Raw genomic sequence first — 19,626 nt, 5'->3', positions numbered from 1 at the left:
AAATGACTGATCAAAATAGAGTTCTCAGAAGAAAAAGAGAGTTTAAGTCTAGGAAGTCTTTCTTACCACAGATTCTTATCAGGGTGTTGCTATTGCCCGGTGTTCTCCAGCATACTTACCCCTACAGGGACAATTTGCTGTTCCATATAAAACAAGTACCTTACTAGTAAACCCTTCTATAATTTCTGACAGTGCGAGAACATAAATATACTCCATCATCCTCCCTCACCTCAAGAGTGTCTGAAGAAGTATTTCTCACCTGTGCCATGTACTATCTGCAAAGGAAGACTGTGCATCAGTTCTGGATCTCTGCTGGTCTCTTCTTCAGGCATTCCCTCAAAGTTCTTCCTGAACTATCCCACATGTTGGGAGAAGTTCAACAGTCTTCCCCCTGACATGGATTTCCCATCAATCTTCTTTCTTTCAAGTAAATCTTTTGAACCTGTTGTCTCTTTCTTGCTGCTATACTGGTCTATGAAAACAATCTTCCTGGTAGCATTAATTTCTGTAAGACACTAAAGATCTCATTGAAGCATTTGTTAAAGAGTAATCCTTGTGATCGTTCACAGTACAAATAGAATCAAGTTAATCTCTTTGTCAAGAGATTAGTATAGTTTATTTGTACATTTATAACACTTCCTCCTACTCCTCTCCCTCAAAACATGGCAGAGTGCCTATGAATACAGGATGAAAACACTCAACTAGCAATTCTTGTGCAGAAAAAGCCACATTATAAATGTATCTACAGACAATCTAAATATTTGTTATTGTCAAGCACCCAGTCTTCTAGACAAATTGTCTAGAACAACGTAGTTTAGTCATTCATTCATTCTGTATTTCTAAGAGAGGATGGTATCTTTTATTCTAATTACTTTAATGCAGTAAAATGAAAGCAGAAAGTAAGAAACAGGACCAGCAGGAACTTCAAATCCTTTGCTGTGAATTTGACAGACTGGAGAGATATCTGAAGTAGAGAGGAAGGAAAGGTGCAGAACACACAAGGACAGCAATCTTTAGCAATCTGTGTTTTTGAAGGGTGAGTACATTTCCTTTTGTCTTTGTGTGCTTATTCTTGCATACATTTCATTCCAGCTGTACTCTGTTAACTAGGGAGATCAGCATCAGAACGCTGTTGTTGTAGAGATCTAGGACAGGACTGCATGTAAGTCAAAGTGAGCATTCACACCTAAGTCATTTCTCTAAGCAAGTCTGTCTTCTGCAGGGTTAACAAAGGTCTGGCCAGGGCACAGTTCATCCCATTCTAGAATTGCTGTCACTAGCAAGTCAGATTAGCAACAACCTTGTATTGTGTCTCTTCATAAGAGGATATAAGCGTGATTATCATAAATACTTATATTGTTAATGCCTTTGTGTAGAGAAATGAGTCACACCTTGTAAATGACTGCTCTACTAAAAGAAGCATCTTAGATCCTGTACTACATGTTTCATAAAAGTAGATCCATAAACACTGCCTGCAGCCTTATATTCACCAAGACCGAGATATTTTTTACAGACATACTAGAAATTGTATGGGACTAATTTAAAATGCCCCAACATTTCAAGTCATTGATATTTCAGATAACTTGAAAGATAAATACTGCATCTCTCTCTATATATGTATATTATCTTGTCTTACTGGATTTGATTGAAGTGTCTATGGGTAGAAATGGTATCATTCATTTGCTAAGTAAAGGAGACATATATATTAAGAAATTTTTTGAATACTGCAAGCAATTGTTCTAAGAGAGAATAGCATGGTTCTTATATCATTATAACAATCAGGTATAATTTTATTCCTACATTAATTCTGATTTGGTTCTCAAATTACTGGTGAAAAAATAGGTCCAAGAATAATTTGATTAATCTAAGAAAAAAAATTCAGTTCATGCTATGTAAGATATTAAAAATGAAGATATGTTGAGGAAGAAGGAATGTATATCTCGGTAACACAGTAGCTCCTGGTTCCCACTTGCTTTTAAAGTGTCCTTAATGAGGTCAGCTTTATTTACAGCAATATATAAAAGAAGTCAGGGCAGAACTTAGAAAGAATGTGTGAGAAGGTGTGAGATGACTAATATTGTCTTCTCTCTTTACCATTGAGGCTCCAATGAGCTGTTCAGTTAATGCTGGCATCATTTTTTTCTTTCTAGGCACTCTTGTCTTCCCCCAAGGTTAATTTCTTATTGCCTTCACTTTTACATATATCACACTTTGTACTGATCTCATTTTGGATTAATCAATGTGCCTTCTTGTTGTACAAACTCTTCAGTCATTCCTTGATACGTACATATTTCATAGAATTGGAAAACAATACAAAATTTCCATGTGCAACAAAAAACCAACCAAACAAAATATATACACACATTCCAAGGGATTGGTAGAAGGCAGCACTATGGAATTATGACATGCTTCTCCATTCATAAAGGGAATTCCTAATCTTAATTAAGTTTTCTCAATATTTTCTTTTGGGTAGATCTACAGAAGATTTATCTCCACACATCTGTCTATTCTTCAATGTAAAAGAAGGTGAGTTATTAAAGATGAGAGTTATTTACATGTCTACTAAATCAGAAACAACTCAGACATTACTCTTCATGCATGCTAGAGTTGAGAATTACAGTTCAGGATGCTAATATTTCCCTGTTCAGCTTGTTAAGGGTACATTCAAGGAAACATATAACAGTCTAGTTTTGCAGATGTTCATCATTTTCTTTCCTGCAATTTCCTGAGGAGCTTGATAAATAATCAGAAACTTCATTTCTCACTTGGCTGTTATTTTGAGACATTTGAAATCTTTTCTCTGAAGACATGATTATTCCTTCTGACTCTCGTTTTCCCATTATTGCCTATGAGACTTTAATGACAGAAAAAATAAATGTGATTTCCATCTAAGAATCTTGCACTGATAAAATTTCAAAATATCCTTTAAAATTTCTCGAGAATTGCTCATGAAAAATATTAAAAACTAAGAGGAATTTCTGTGTCTGAGTTTTAACACCAGTTTCCTTTGAGTTCGTGATGAAGGTTGTGTATTTTCTTCTTTATTACCCAGTACTGTAAATCAAAAATTTTTCTTTCTGTGGCCGTGTCTGTAATTTGCCACATGATGGCCTCATTTGTTCAGAAAATGGCTACGTTGATCTGCTTTATCCTTTTTTTTTTTTTTACTCCTTCATGTATATCTTGTTCGATTCAGTATATGCAGTATCCTGTCTAATCCAAAGAGCAATACTCTTATGAGCTGCTGGTTACTGTCCAAGATACCCACTCTCTTTCCTGCCTAAGGGATCAGCATCATACAGTCACACCTGCCAGCATCGCTACCATGTCTTCTAAAGTCAGAGTTCTTCACACCTAGACCAAGGCAGTAGATAACAACTGCTCATCCCGGCTTGTGCTATGTCAAGCAGTCCTACTGGAGGCAACAAATGATGGTAGATAAGGTCTATCTTTGCATTTGAATCAAAGACCTTTCATTTATTTCTTCCCTATTTAATCATATTTGTCACAAAATCTGTTAAAGTAGAAGAATCTTCCCATGTATTAAAAATATTTCATAATATTAAAAGAGCAAAGAGGTTTTCATTTATTCTGGGTAATTTGATTCCAGATACAGAGTTTGAGTGCTATTTTTCTAAGTGAGTTACTCCTTTAAGAGATGTTAAATTCAACACCACTATCATTCTACATTGCCCCATAAATTTTAACCAGATATAGAAATTTACAAAATAGGGTATTAAAATGCTACAATGGTGTTAAAGTGAAACTGTTTACCTGTGAGACAACAGGCATCTTACCACCAATATCAGTATTTTATACTAGATGAATTTAGTATTTCCTGTTAACAGAAGATAAGAGCATTACATAATTTCTCGATTTTGCCATTATGGACAGGAAATTCAATGTTTCATTCAATTTAATATACCACAGTCACAAATGTACAACACACTTTCATATTACCTAAATTAAAATAATACTTTTAAAATAATTTAATTCTCTAGTTGGTTAAACTGGCTGCAAGGAGGACACAGAGATGGTTTATTGCTTTACACTGAGGAAAAGTCTTTTTCTAGGATGAGATTGCTTCCCAAGAAGAAATATCTCATGAGTATAATCACAGGTATCACAAAGAAAAATTGTTCTGAGAATATGCTCTTATCCAAGAAAAAAAAATTAATAGAACCACACAATTTAAAACTTCAGCTCCCAACTGAGCGGAAATGTACATCAGTTCAGTTAGTAAATGGTTTTGTGTTTGAGACAAGAAAACGGAGTTGACATTTCTGAGAAGCCTCATGGAGCACTAACACAGCCTTCTCTGGCTGCTCCTCCACATCCAGGTTTAGGATTTTTTTTTGTGTTGCTGCTCCTGCAGTTGAGCACTGGTCAACTGAATCAAGTAGGATTCTTGTACTATCACTCTCAAATATCAGGAGAGCAGCTGCAGTCCACAAGCCCATAACTTCCTACCTGTCTCCTTCTTGTGGACAGGGCAAACCATTTTCAGAATTTTTTGCCTCAAGATTCCCATATCGTGTCCAAAACCAAAGCATCACAGTATTCTTGCCACTAAAAGAACTTCTGTATCACACTACATGAACAAAAATTTTCAACTATTGTTTTTATCCACACCATTTGTTTCTAAATACTGGTGTGGCCTCACCTTGAATATTGTGTGCAGTTTTAGGCACGACAATATAAGAAAGACATTAAGCTGTTAGAGAGTGTCCAAAGGAGGGCAACGAAGACAGTGAAAGGACCTTGAGGGGAAGCCATGTGAGGAGTTGCTGAGGGCATTTGGACTGTTCAGCCTGGAGAAGAGGAGACTGAGGGGAAACCTCATTGCAGTTACAACTTCCTTGTGAGGGGAAGAGGAAGGGCAGACACTGATCTCTTCTCTGTGGTGACCAGTGACAGGACCTGAGGGAATGACCTGAAGTTGTGTCAGGGGAGGTTTAGGTTGGATCTTAGAAAGAGGTTCTTCACCCAGAGGGTGGTTGGGCACTGGAACAGGCTCCCCAGGGAAGTGGTCACAGCACCAAGCCTGACAGAGTTCAAGAAGAGTTTGGATGATACTCTCAGGCACCTGGTGTGACTCTTGGGGATGGTCCTGTGCAGGGCTAAGGGTTGGACTCGATGATCCTTGTGGGTCCCTTCCAACTCAACATATTCTGTGATTCTGTAAATTCTCAAAGCATATTGCAAACATTAAGGTTCACACAGTAAGAAATATTACACCTGATTCAGGGGGAATCATTTCAATGTCTTCAAGTGGTTTCACTTGCTGACCAGTTTCAGAAATGATGAACAACTGACAAAATGATAAATAATTTGCATCCACTTTCTTGGATGCCAGCCAACAGTTTGAGGTTACATATTTAAGGCATCTGAATATAGTTTTTATCCATTTACCATTATATAGAGTAAGTCATTACATCTTTTATCTTAAAAATCCATGTTAGAGAATTCACATATCAAACAGTCATTTGAATACTGTGATAATTTTTTTTATAGAAATAAATCATAGACTCTCTCAGATGACATTTTGCTAGGCCTAACAAGTTATTTTAGTTTTCTCATACAGTATAAGTTTGCCATTTCACTGGTTGTATTTTTCTTTAATTTTGTTTAATTGTATTTCACATAATTATAGTTCATCTGCTTCTCTAACTACTACTGCCCAGTATTACATACCTAATTCAGTAAGATATCCTGTATTCCTTTGCCCTGGTCCTCTCACTAGTTCTCTGTACTGATCCTCTCAGTTTTGTATCTAGAAAATTTCATTATCATGAGTATTGTTTGCATGCCCAAGTCAGTAATATAAGTAAAAACAATAAATCCCCAGACTGACTGAAGAATTAATGTTGTCAACTCCCTTGGGTACATCTCCCTGCTGAACACTGCTGTCTTCCTTCAAACTGTTTTTTACCTTACTGTTCTTTTATTACTTCACAACTAGTGTTTAATAATTTATCTCATGGCTTTAGGATAAATTGGCATTACTTGTCATTAATGAAGTCCGAGTGGACTAACTTTGCTGGGTCTAGCCTCTCTAGAAAAAACAGTACTAAAGAAAAGTAATTGAGTTTATTCTTCACTTTCATAGCTCATGATATAATGTGTTTTTTCATGATTAAATTTACCACCATTTATTTCAGATTTTATTGTTTTCTTCAGGATTTGTTTGTAAGCTTCCCATGCTGTTTTTGTCAAGATAAAAGTTTGCAATTTCTCAGATTGCTGTTTCCGTAATAACTCTTCAGTCCTGTGGCTCTAGCCACAATTTGAAATAATCACTAAACCTCTTTGTTACTGAACCAGTGTTATGTTTGCCAGTTTATTCAATACTCTGGAATAAAGAGTTCATGATCACCATGAAAAGCACATTCCTTCCTTACCGTTTTCCATTTTAGGTCAGATGTGGTAATTAAAATACCCTAATTTATTTTGACCGCCTTGCTTTTGGCACCATGCACTTTTGTGGGGGTTTTGTACTGAAAGTTGAGGCTGAACTAGAGTTTCAAAGCCATCCCTGGTGCAATTATCATCTTGATGCTTTTTAATTTCTAAGACCCATGAAATGAAAAACCATTGTTGCAGACCTTTTCTGTGTATGTTCATCTGTAATTACATTAACATAAAATTGCTCAGTATATCACAAGATGAAAGGTAGTCATTACATTTTCTTCTACTCTTAGCAAGATCTTTCTTGGGCTTGGACTACTGTGTGCAAAAATATTTTGTACATCTTCAATATTTTTCATGGGAAATTTATGCATATACACAATGAAAGAAAAGGTAATTTCCAGTATGTTCTGAATTTTTTTTGTGTTTGGATTTTTTTCCTTTCAGATACTGAAAAATCAAGAAAATGTCAAACACATTTCTATCAAACAGGCTATTTCAGCCAACATTTCTATGGGTATTGCTTTCTTTTTTGGAATATGCATCATATGCCTTGGCCTTCTTTGATGGTTTCCAACTTTTATACATTTCACAATCCTAAAATTCTTGTGATTGATGAGGTAACATTGGCTTTGGATAGTGACAGTGACTCAGTTGTGAAGGCAACACTGGACAAGGTCAGTATTGATCAGTGTTGAAGTGCTTTTGTAAGTGCTCATGGAATTCAGTTAATGATCTTATGGGTTAGGACTGAACAGTACCAGACTTCTCCAAACAAACTTTAGTCTTCGGAGCACTGGAGAGCTCAACTTGTGCTAAGAGCTAAATATTCCCAAACCTGTGTGCTATGCTCTTATTAACACCCAGCAAAGTAATGAAAAAACAACTCGAGGGTGTCTTCAAGAGCAGCTGTTGCATGTTGACTGCTGTCTAGACATAATTTATAAACCACATAGACAACTGAAAATAGTAGCTAATCCTGTATTCCTTGTTGTCCACTCTAAGCAAGTCTACAAACCACTTACCAAACAGTTTCACCTATTCCTCAGTCTGAATCAATCATATTCAGTGTTGTCTTTTTTCCCCAGCCCTGTTTCTTTCTCTTACTATGCCTCTATACTTATGCTCTGGATGAAGACAAATTCCCACCATTGCAAAAACATTTACAGCAAAGATCACAGTTTCTTTATGGACAATATCTACAGAAGACATTTTTCTGTCAGGTGCTATTCTATCCCAGAAATACCTAATCTACCTTCTCATCGTCAAAGATCTTTTAGTCCCTAATATTTACTAATATTGCCACTAATTTCAGGAAGAGCTAGACTACTTGTCCACTAGTTCTAACTCCAGATAATTCACAGTACTCTGTGACACTATGCTAGTTGTCACACACGGGGACCTTTCTCCCAACCCATGACCCATCAAGTGAATCCCAGAGACAGCAGGACAGAGAGCTGCTTATTGAGACATATTTGGTGGGATTCCCAACTTAGTGCTGCAATATAAAACATATACAGCTAGTTTAAACAAGTTATTAGCTTCTCACCTCCCCCACATAGCTTTTAAATATGTCATATGGTGAGATGAATCTTCCTGTTGACACTTCTGGCAGAGCATGCCAGAAAGACTTGCTCAGACTAGACTATCCCTGATTGCTGATGTTAAGCAAGACAAAGCTAAACTGTTGTGTGCCAAGCATTTGTTTATCCTCCTCTTGCCTAATTTTTCTTTTCCCAGCTGTGCTGAGCGTGTTCCTCCATAGAAGGTTTACATCCAGCGTAGATTAGACCACTTTTCCCTACAAGGTTTACCAACCTCTGATGAACCTCTGTATACTGTTTATGTGAATGGGGCATTCTGCTTTTTATAATGAAGGACCTTAACTTGATTTTCTTCTACTTTTTGATGTGATTTTAAATTTTTAATATAATTTCAGACATAGTGAAGTTTTCAGTCTACCATACTGTGTACTATTAGTCTAACTGGAATGAATTGATCCAAAAGGTACTTCCAGCTTTGCAGTGTTTTCTCTGTGAAAAAATTTCAGTAGGAAAAAGCTTCCCCAAAGAGTGCTAAACTTCAGATTAATAAAAATTCATATCAAGTAAAATGTTCAAGTTTAATTCAAAGTTGTGAATTACAGCAATTCTGAGCAAAATCTTTCTTTAAAAGTAGGAAATTAAAAATAAAGTCTATGAGAAGGTATAAACATTGTGGCAAAAATGTTCTGGAACTCATTGTTTTTCAGATCACTTTTCCAAATCACAGGATTATAAAATCACTCAGATTGCAGGTGACCATCTAGTCCAACCCCCACTGAATGCAGGATGAACTCTGAGGTCAGTGCAGGGTGCTTGGGGCTGTGTCGTGTTGGGTTTGGAATACCTCCAAAGATGGAGACTCCACACCCTCAAGTCATCTGCTCCATTGCCTCCCACCCTCATTGTGAAAACTCAAACTCTTTTATGCAAATACTTTTGCAAATCAACAGCCTCTCAGTGAGTCAGACTCCTGAAGTTCTGTCATTCAGACACGGTTTACCTTGAATATTTTTATTATCTCTCACGCTCTCTCCTGAATTTCTCAAGCAGTTTCTCTCAAGTCTTAACTTTGAAACAGCTGGAAGTTTTACACCTGTTCTTCTTGGCTCCCTCCACACTTTGAAAGTCCCTCTCACTGGCTTTCTGATTCTCCTTTACTTTAAGGTTCTTTTATTTAATTTTTGATTTTAAAGACACCTTCTGGTGGGTCTCTTCAGTTAACTTAGTTAATTCTCCTGTATATTTTCAGAACAACTTAACATAATTAAAACCAAAAAAATCTCTGTGGCTAAAACACACACACACACACTCTCATATATACACACATATGCCCTTTATGAGTGTTAGTGTAATGGCAAGTTTTTCACTGAATGTAGAGAAGACTTAATGAAACTCAGTAATTTATTGGGCTTTGTAAAATTACTTAGTTCTTACCAATCTTCTTTCTACCTGACAGGAATTGTAGCTTTTATTCAGAATATATTATCATTTGAAAGTACAAGATAAGGTAGAATCCTATAATCAAAGAACAGTTTGGGTTTGAAGGGACCTCAAAGATCATATTTCCAACCCCTCTGCCATGGGCATGGAAACCTTTTACTAGACCAGGTTGCTCAAAGCCCCATCCAACCTGGTCTCGAACATTTCCAGGCATGAGGCATCCACAACTTCCCTGGACAACCTGTTCCAGTGCCTCACCTCCCACACAGACTTTCTTCCTAGTATCTAAATATACTTTCTTTCAGTTTAAAACTGTTACCTTTCATCCCATCGCTACATTCCCTAATAAAAAGTCCCTCCCCATCTTTCTTGTACCCCCTTTAGGTACTGGAAGGCTGCAATAAGGTCTTCCTGGAGCCTTCTCTTCTTCGGGCTTAACAACCCCAACTCTCTCAGTCTGTCTTCATAGGAGAGGTGCTCCAGCCTTCTGATCATCTTCATGGCTCTCCTATGGACTCCCTCCAACAGGTCTGCATCCTTCTCTGGGGCCCCAGAGCTGGATGCAGTACTCCAGGTCTCAGGAGAATGGAGTAGAGGGGGAAAATCACCTCCCTCAATCTGCTGGACACGCTTCTTGTCACGGTTGGCTTTCTGGGCTGCAAGCACACATTGCTGGATCATATTAAGTCTCTCATCAACCAACACTCCCAAGTCCTTCTCTGAAAGGCTGCTCTCAATCCATTCTCTGCTCAGCCCTTATTTGTGCTGATTACCTCAGTGCAGGTGCAGGACCTTGAATTTGGCCTTGTTGAGTTTCATGAGGTTTGCATGGGCTCGCTTCTCAAGCCAGTCAAGGTCCCTCTGGATGGCTGTAAACAACTTTTAGTATCATACTGCGTTTCTCTTCAGGTATCAGGAATTGGGGATCGGTTACAGGAAGAGGGTAAATACATCATCTGTCCCAGGGGAAGCACAGAAGGAATCAACACTGACTGGACAAAACTCACAGTCTATTTAGAAAAGCAAAAAAAGGTTCAGAATACATCGCCATGAACTTAATATAAAATCTGTTGAGCTTGTGAGTGTCTCTATATTCTTACCTCCCATATCTAATGGGATAAGAAAGGAATGGGATAAGAAAAGAATGGGATAAGAAAGGAACACAGTCTCACTTGAGAGGGAGTAACTTTTAAATAAATTGTGGGAAGGCATCCTCTATGTCTGGTTAAGGACTCGTACATTGATAACATCCCACAAGAGTTCTGTGGAAACATCTTTTCCTCTGAAGCTAAAATTAATTGTTTGTTGCAATATTTAAAATAGTTTGAGTAATATTATGAAACAAAATTACTTGCGTGTGACAATAGCCTAATAGCAAGTTAATTCATTTAATTATAGAACAAAACCAAAACCATGTAATTAGTCATATAACTCAAATAACACACCATTAGTAGAGAATAATAACTATTTTTGTCTAATGTTTTGATATCTATTGTCTAAAATGTCTGTGTTAGCAAATAGATTCCTGAAACTTAAGATATAATTATCAAACTCTCTAAGAACTTAAACTTGGAAGAGATCATATTCAGCAACAAGTAACAAATTGTTCTTTTAACATTCAATATCATCAAATGCAAAAGGTGGTTTAAAGTCTCAACTTCTTTTTCTGGATAGTCCCATGAAGGGTAAGTGGGATTTGTGACTAATCCTTTCAGGGAAAGGCAGAAACTGTTATTATTGGAAGTAATGGGATGTTTATATAGCATTCATTGGTCTTCTCCTTCTTCTTTTATGGTATTTATACTGGGTACTGAGTAATAGTAAGAATTTCTGCAGTTAATTAGTATGGTTTTTAAAGATCAGGTACATTGAGGTTTTCCAACATGGAATATGGGATAAGGAGCACATTATAAAGAATACACATGTCCCTCATTTCCCTTTATTAATGTATTGAATGTATCTTGATGCAATCCTTTTATTTTAGAATAAAATTGTGCTTCCAGTTTAATTTTTCAAAATTATGAAATTGGATAAAACTGAATGGCTGTAGTTTGTTATTGGATATTTTTATATGATTATTGATAGGGCCTTGCAATCCATATTTTCAGTCATCATTGCAGACATTATAGGGATGAGTATAAAACAAAGAAGCAATTGTATGCTTTACTTTTTATGATTGTTTCCCAGTGACCTTTATGATGAACCAATAAAATTATACTTATTTTTAAATATGCGCTGCAAAATTGAGGATCGGGCAGAGCTCCTTGCTATGGAGAATGCAAAATGTCTGCTCAGCGTCCCACAAAGCAGTGACGCAAATTGCACATCCTCAGCCAGATCAGCTCACACATGCTGACTGAGGAGAGGTTCTCCCTTGAACTCCCTGAATCTGCTTCAGCCTTACCCCTTTAGAGCAGGCAGTATGTCAGCAGGAGCAGTGACCACCCAAGAGCCTTCTCTTGTTCCCCCAAAAGGTGTGTGAACCTGAAGATGAGCCTTGCTCTGTCTTGCCCACGTAGGCTCAGCCATAGCCTTTCAGAAGATATAAAGTGACACAAGGCAATGCAAAAGCAATAAGATGAAAGTTATGTGAGAAAACACTTCTGAGTAGACTCTTCATTATAGACAGAATTTCTGTAAACCTTAATTTATGGTGTAAGAAAAAGAAGTTATATATATATTTTATATATACTGGTGAGAATTTTGTAACATTTTCAGTCAGCACACACTACTTTGTTGAAAAGGTAATAACATTTATACAGTGTGGGATATTATTAAGGTTTTGACAGTGCAGAAGACAGAAAAACTGAATGTGATAGTGTATATATGCCTTTGTGGCCTTATGTATCCATATGCCGTATGTCACTCACATGCCATACCAAGAAAAAACACAGGGCCATGTTATTTGCATGAATGGTAGAAGTTAATCATCTTCTCTACCTGCTGCAGGAATCTGAATCAGTTTAGTAACAAATACAGCCCTGGAAGCTGAACCTCAGATTCATGTTTTAACTGTTTTAGGATGAGGTTCTCAGTCTTGTTTACTCATGTTTTTCACACTTATGCCACAAAATAAGGAAAAGGAAAAAATGAAAACAGAGCAACATCTGCATTTACTGGAGCATTTTTTACAACCAGTCAAGTCATAGCATATGACATGAAAGACATTGAAATAGCCTGTCTTAAATTTTTTATACTCATGCATGAGGTGTTACCTTCCAAAGAAGTACTGGATTCTGCACCTGGGACAGGGCAACCCTGGTTGTGTGTATAGACTGAGGAATGAGATGCTGGAAAGCAGTGCTGCTGGAAGGGATCTGGGGGTCCTGGTTGATGGCAAGTTCAATATGAGTCAGCAGTGCCCTGGCAGCCAGGAGGGCCAACCGTGTCCTGGGGAGCATCAGGTAAAGCATTGCCAGCCGGTCGAGGGAGGGGATTGTCCCGCTCTGCTCTGCACTGGGGCGGCCTCACCTTTGAATGCTGTGTTTTTTCTACAAGTAAGTTTTTGTTACTGCAATTTTTCATGGTATTTGAGGCACTATATCTCAACTGTGCAGTTCTCATCTGCACAGTTAAGTGTTAAGCAGTACACAAGAAAAACTATGAAGAACTTGCACTATCAGATAGGCTCAAAATATAGGAAGAGGTTTAGAATTTTCTCTGTGCCTCTGCCCTTGATCCCATTCCTGCGTAGTCTGACCTTGCATGGCCCTGGCCCAGGAGTGAGAGATTCAACAATATGTCTTTGTGCACACTGAGTTGTGCTGTAGTCAGTGAATATCTGTGCAGGTTCAGAGGCTTCCTCTAGAAAATAACCAGCAGCATTACAGTTTTTTGACTGTAAGCTCTTAGAGAGCGGGAAATCCCTGGTATTTGTACAGTACCTGAAACAAATACAGGGTCTTACAACATCTTCATAAATGACTTGGATGCAGCACTGGAAGGGATACTAAGCAAGTTTGCAGATGACACAAAACTCAGAAGAGCTGTTGACTCCCTTGAAGGCAGGGAGGCCCTGCAGAGAGACCTCAAAAGATTAGAGGACTGGGCAATCACCAACCATAGGAAGTTCAACAAGGGAAAGTGCCGGATTCTGACTCTGAGATGAGGCAACCCTGGTTGTTTGTATAAACTAGGGAATGAAATGTTGGAAAGCAGTGCCGCTGAAAGGGGTCTGGGGGTCGTGGTCAATGGCAAGTTGAATATGAGTCAGCAGTGCCAGGAGGGCCAACCGTGTCCTGGGGGCATCAGGTAAAGCCAGTTGGGTGAAGGAGGGGATTGTCCCACTCTGCTCTGCACTTGTGTGACCTCACCTTGAATATTGTGTGCAGTTTTGGTCACTGCAATATAAGAAAGGCATTAAGCTATTAAAGTGTGTTCAAAGGAGGGCAACAAAGATGGTGAAGGGCCTTGAGGGGAAGCCGTATGAGGAGCAGCTGAGGTCACTTGTTCTGTTCAGCCTGGAGAAGAGGAGACTGAGGGGAAACCTCATTGCAGTTACAACTTTCTTGTGAGGGGAAGAGGAGGGGCAGGCACTGATCTCTTTCTTCTCTGTGGTGACCAGTGACAGGTCCTGAGGGAATGGCCTGGAGTTGTGTCAGGGGAGGTTTAGGTTGAATCTTAGAAAGCGGTTCTTCATCCAGAGGGTGTTTGGGCACTGGAACAGGTTCCCCAGGGAAGTGCTCACAGCACCAAGCCTGACAGAGTTCAAGAAGAGTTTGGATGATACTCTCAGGCACCTGGTGTGACTCTTGGGGATGGTCCTGTGCAGGGCTAAGGGTTGGACTCGATGATCCTTGTGGGTCCCTTCCAACTCAGTACATTCTATGATTCTATGATTTGTGATAGCACCAAGCCTGTTTCTCTGAACTAACTAGTTTCTGATTGAGGTTGGATAAAAAAAATTCTTGTAATTGAAACACTGGTGGGGCCTGAAGACTGCTACAGGATATACACTTGTTTCTTAAAAAACGTCTTATTCTTTCTTCTACCTTATAGGTGCTAAATTTAGGTTTTAAAAGCTTGGATTACCTCAATTACAGCTAGAATATTTTTTACTTGATAATAATATTTTTAATATTGTATGCAGATAGTTACTTTATTTATCTGAAAAAGACAGAAAATGTGATTAGGTGATAAAAAAGCTTTTTCTTTTTTCCTCAAACAAGATTTCACATTAGTCAAAGCTGAAAAAATCCTTCCAATGAGGCTTCCATCCATAGTATTTAAAGCACTTATGAGAAAGGTAAAAGCATTATATTTAGTTCCATGGTGCTTTAGAAATGCTTGTTTTGTTATATCCCATAAATTGTGTTTATTTAAGCAGACACGCTACAATCATATCCATAAGACGACACATCGATTTCTTAAGCTCAATTTAGAAGCTGACTATACTAAATCTTCATAACAGGTCCAGGTAGATATTTTAAATGGCTTTACAACCTTGTTATTGACGTAACCATAGATCAAGTGTAGGAAAGCTCAAAGGCAATGGCAGTGTTTGTTTAGCTTTTTTAATAAAATCAAAGCACCTTTGGACTGAGGAACAGAGAAAGCAGGCTGTGCTCTAAGAGACTGAATCTGAAATTCAGATCAGTCTTCATGGACAGCTAACTCCATGTATGGACTAGGATCCACACACAATTACTAGGACCTGGATATTTGACTAACTGCACTCACTAAACTCGTGTTTGCTCCTCTGCAGCTGGCACAGTGCCAAAGACAGCCACGGTAGGGATCAGGTCTAGGAGCAGGGCTCTGAAGTAGATTCAGCAACAAATTATATAATTTTTAAAAGTAATCAGCCTGAGATCCAAGCACAGCAGTCTCTAGTTGCTAAGCAATGAGTAGGACAGCAAGGCTTCTAATCAGCCTTATCAACATCGATTGAGAATTACCCTTAACTGCTTCCTGGAGCTGGTGCAGTGGTGAGCTGCTCAGCATCCCTACTCAGCTACAGTGCGTGGAAGGTATCAGTGAAAACTGGTAAACCCTACCTGGGAGGAACAGCCTGCACTGATACCTGCCCTGAAGGCTTGACAGCATTTCCAGTTTGTATTTTAGCACAGCTAGACCTAATTCAGGTATTTTTTTCCCTCTTTTGTTGCCACTCCTACCCTTATCAGTTGATATCCTACCAAGTATCTTTTTTAATTCATCAGGTATTTTAGGGAAATATTGGTGTTCAGTGTATTATCTTCAAACCACAGTGTAAATTCGATCCTTCCCTGAGTTTCTATTAAATTTTACTCTCACTTGACGTGCACGTGTTCCCTGAAGTAGTAGAAAGCAGAGCAATGTGAGACTAGACATATCACTCCCTTGTTATTCACTCACTACAGACAGTGGTTTATCTCAGCCACTGGGATGATAATCTGATATATCCGTAAGTCTGGGATCAAAGAGGTTTCCAAACATGCACAGGGGATGCCCCAACCCAGGTGGAGCACCTTGCACTTGGTCTTAATAAACCTTATGAGATTCCCATAAGCCCACTTCCTGAGCTTGTCCAGGTCCCTCTGGATGGCATCCCATCCCTCAGGTGTGTCAGCCCTACCACTTGGCTTGGTGTCATCTGCAAATTGCACTTGGTCCCTTTGTCTGTGTCATTAATGAAAATATTAAATAACACTTGTCCAAATATGGACCCCTGAGGGACACCAATTGTCACTTATTTCCATCAGGACTCTGAGCTCTTGACCACTACCCTCTGGATGCAACCAGCCAACCAATTTCTTATCTATGTAACAGTCCACTCATTAAATCCATCTCTCTCCAGTTTAGAGAGAAGGATGTTGTGGGGGATTGTGTCAAAGGCTTTACCAAAGCCCAGATAAATGACATCTGTGTAACCTGATGCAGTCACTTTGTCCTAGGAGGCCACTAGATTAAATATTAGGAAAGATTTCTTCACTGAGAGGGCTATTGAGCATTGGAACAGGCTGCCCAGGGCAGTGGTTGAGTCACCATCCCTGAAAGTGTTCACAAAACATGTAGATGTGGCACTGGCAGACATGGTTTAGCGGTGGGCTTGGCAGTGCTGCATTAAATGGTTGGACTCGACCTTAGAGGTCTTTCCAACCTTCATGACTCCATGATTATATGTTACTTAATCTGTTGTGTTTTGTGTTTGTAGATTGTCTAAGCATTTATTCTACTCCTTACGTAGAGAGAAGGATCTGCTAAATGTATGGGTATAGTTAAGTTTTTGGAGGTTAGCTCTTGAATTTAGCACTTCAAGGCTTCTTGAGTTGGAGGGCAAGTCATGTTTGCTTCCAAGCTGTTTTCTACATTTACAGTAAAAGCTGATGATTCACAAGTCTAAATAAGAAGTTAGAAGAGATTTATTTTTAAAAGAATATATGTGTCGAAAAGAAAGAAACATGTTCTTTACATGATAGGGTAACCAAGAAAAAAATTGTAATACTGTCACTAATTATTTGTAAAGTTTTGCCAAACAAGTAACCTTATTGAGTGCATTCTAATGCACTGAAACATTTCAAAGTTATCTCATAGTCACATTGCTGATTATCATCTCACGCCAACTTCCTTGGAGACTATTTGTAAGATGAGTTACATGACTGTTAGATGATGACCTGAATATCTGGTTTTGGCAGACTATATTAACCAAAACAATTTTTTTGCAGATCCCCAGTTTCTGGCAAAATTTAAAACATATGCAATTCAGCAAAATGTTTCACTCACAACATATCAAGTAAACCTGAAGGAAAACAAGCCTCAAGCATCTATTTTAACTCTAGGTAGAAATCTACTTTTTTAAAAGAGAGGTTCTTCCTGGAGAACTACCTGTGGAGAAATGCCATCTTCATACACCATAAGTAAAAATAAACTACTCTCATTAAAAGGCAGTGAAAAAATGACATAGCTAAAAGAGAGTAAATGTATTTCATGCCTTCCTTATGAGCAGCAAAATTTGTCATACACTTATCTAATGAGTCAAGTAGCTCCTGGTACAATCCATAAGCACACAATTCATTTTAGGAATGGCCAGTGGTTCCAAGTTTCTCCTTTAGGAGTTTTAAATGGCCAGGAGTTTGGAATTTCTCCTTTAGGAGTTTTGAAAAACTCCCGATTTTCAAAAAATGCTGAGAACATACCCTGTGAAAGATAATTTCTTTATGGGTGAGCTCAAAATCACTAGCTGCTTTTGAAAATGTGGACACATGCAGTTCCAAATGCATTTGCAGGTGATGTGGGCTTGTTCAGTTTATCCTGACTGTGCTCCTGCAGTGATGACAGCTGCTGACATTATCCTCATGACAGGTTGCACAAGACCAATGGAAAATAAACTCTCATTGCTGGCCTGTGCTGGAATGTATGCTGCCTCTACTTCACTGTTATAATTCATTCTAATTGGATATATCTAACAGCAGCATATCTAAAAATGTTGCAGCTCTGCTTTCAACAGTATGTAGACATACTTCTATGGCAGTTATTAATCATGTCTAGAAATATCCATATAATTTTTTTCTGCTGATTAATATCTGCTCCTAGACACAGATTGCTTTGGAAGCAAATTTGGAAAATTTTTCTTTTTTCAAATAGAAAATATTTGAATTGTTGTTACTTTGACTCAGGGAAAAAAAATGAGCTTAGGTATGGACAAAGTTGGCAAGCATGACACAGGTTTAAGAATGCTTCTTAAAAATATATATATTGAAACATTCTTTTTAAAAATGAACATAAATTAACACCAATAAACTGAGTGACAAATTATCTCTGTCAGTGCACAATAAAATCTTCCATTCTAAACTCAGCTTTGACATAAAAAATATATATTATCTTTCCCTTTAAGCTAATGTTCTTGACATTTTAAATATCATTCTAAGGTAATGTTCTAAATTACCTATTTTCCCCTGAAGTCTCCATGATGTTGTTAAGGGCTGCTGTAATTCTTGAAATGGAGGCTTTAATAATTCTTATAATCATTATAATCACAGCACTTTCTTCTGAGGGAATCTATTGTTTTACAAACCAAAGGCAGCTTTTACCTGTATGTTTAGGTAACATCCCTATAAAAATCAGTGGGATTTTCCTGAGGTAAGATCCAGAAGGGTGGACCTGCAGAGCAGCTTATGTATTTGTTCACTCTGCTCTTTTATCAAGTACTATTGCAGATCACATGAAACTTCATGAATTGTCTTTTGATTTGGTTCAATATAGATAAAGCACAAAGATTTGTTCTGTAGAAATAATTTCTGCTTTGTAGAAATTCAAAAGTTCTTGAAGATTTTCCTCGTGTGTCAGGTGAAAATTTGAATTGCAACTGTATTATAATTTTGAAAATAATTTTAATGAATGTATGAGGTGAAGGCAATACAAATTGTACATGCCATAAATATTCAAAGTTAGAGCAATTTCTTCTTCTTTCCCAATAGCCTCATTGGTTCTTGCAGGCAGAGAGGGCACCCAAGCATACAGGAACAATGATGTCTTAGGTTAGGATCTTACAGAGAGCTGGAGAATATTTTACTTTCAAAGACTAAGGACTTGTGGAATCCCTTGAATTATAGGATAATCTTCATATTCTTGATTACTACAAGTGAATGTACAATATGATCATATGTTTTTTCTGTTACAGAAATTTTGTAAAGAAGGCACACAGAAGGTTCCTGGAATTGTGTTGATGAAAACATCCTTCTCCAACTGATAGAGGAACCAACAAGGAGAGATGCTATGCTGGGCCTTGCTCTCTCCAACAGGAGGGGCTGGTAGAGACTTTCAATCTCAAGAGTAGCTTTGGCTGCAGTGACCATGAAATGGTGGAGTTCAAGATCCTCAGGGCAGTGAGGAGGACGCACAGCTTCAAGAGAGCAGACTTCAGCCTCTTCAGTGATATGTTTGGTAGAGTATCATGGGGTAAAGCCCTGGAGGGAAGAGGGGCCTAAGAAAGCTGGTTAATGTTCAGGGATTTCCTCCTCCATAGAATCAGCCAGGTTGGAAGGGACCTCTGAGATCATCAAGTCCAACCCTTGATCCACTACCACCGTGGTTACTAGACCACGGCACTAAGTGCCACATCCATGCTGAGGAGCAGTCCATTCTAACAAAAAGGAAGCCAGACAAAAATGTCAACAGGTCTTTATGGATGAAAGAGATGCTCCTGGACAAAGTCAAACACAAAAAGGGAGCCTAGAGAGGATGGAAGCAAGAACGGGTAGCCTGGGAACAACAGAGAAATTGTCTGAGCAGACGGATCAGACCAGGAAAACAA

The sequence above is a fragment of the Pipra filicauda genome, unplaced genomic scaffold, assembly GCF_003945595.2.
Source record: "Pipra filicauda isolate LSUMZ 115617 unplaced genomic scaffold, ASM394559v2 scaffold65_size3143899_pilon, whole genome shotgun sequence".
Taxonomy (NCBI): Eukaryota; Metazoa; Chordata; class Aves; order Passeriformes; family Pipridae; genus Pipra; species Pipra filicauda.
Note: the sequence above shows the minus strand (reverse complement) of the source record.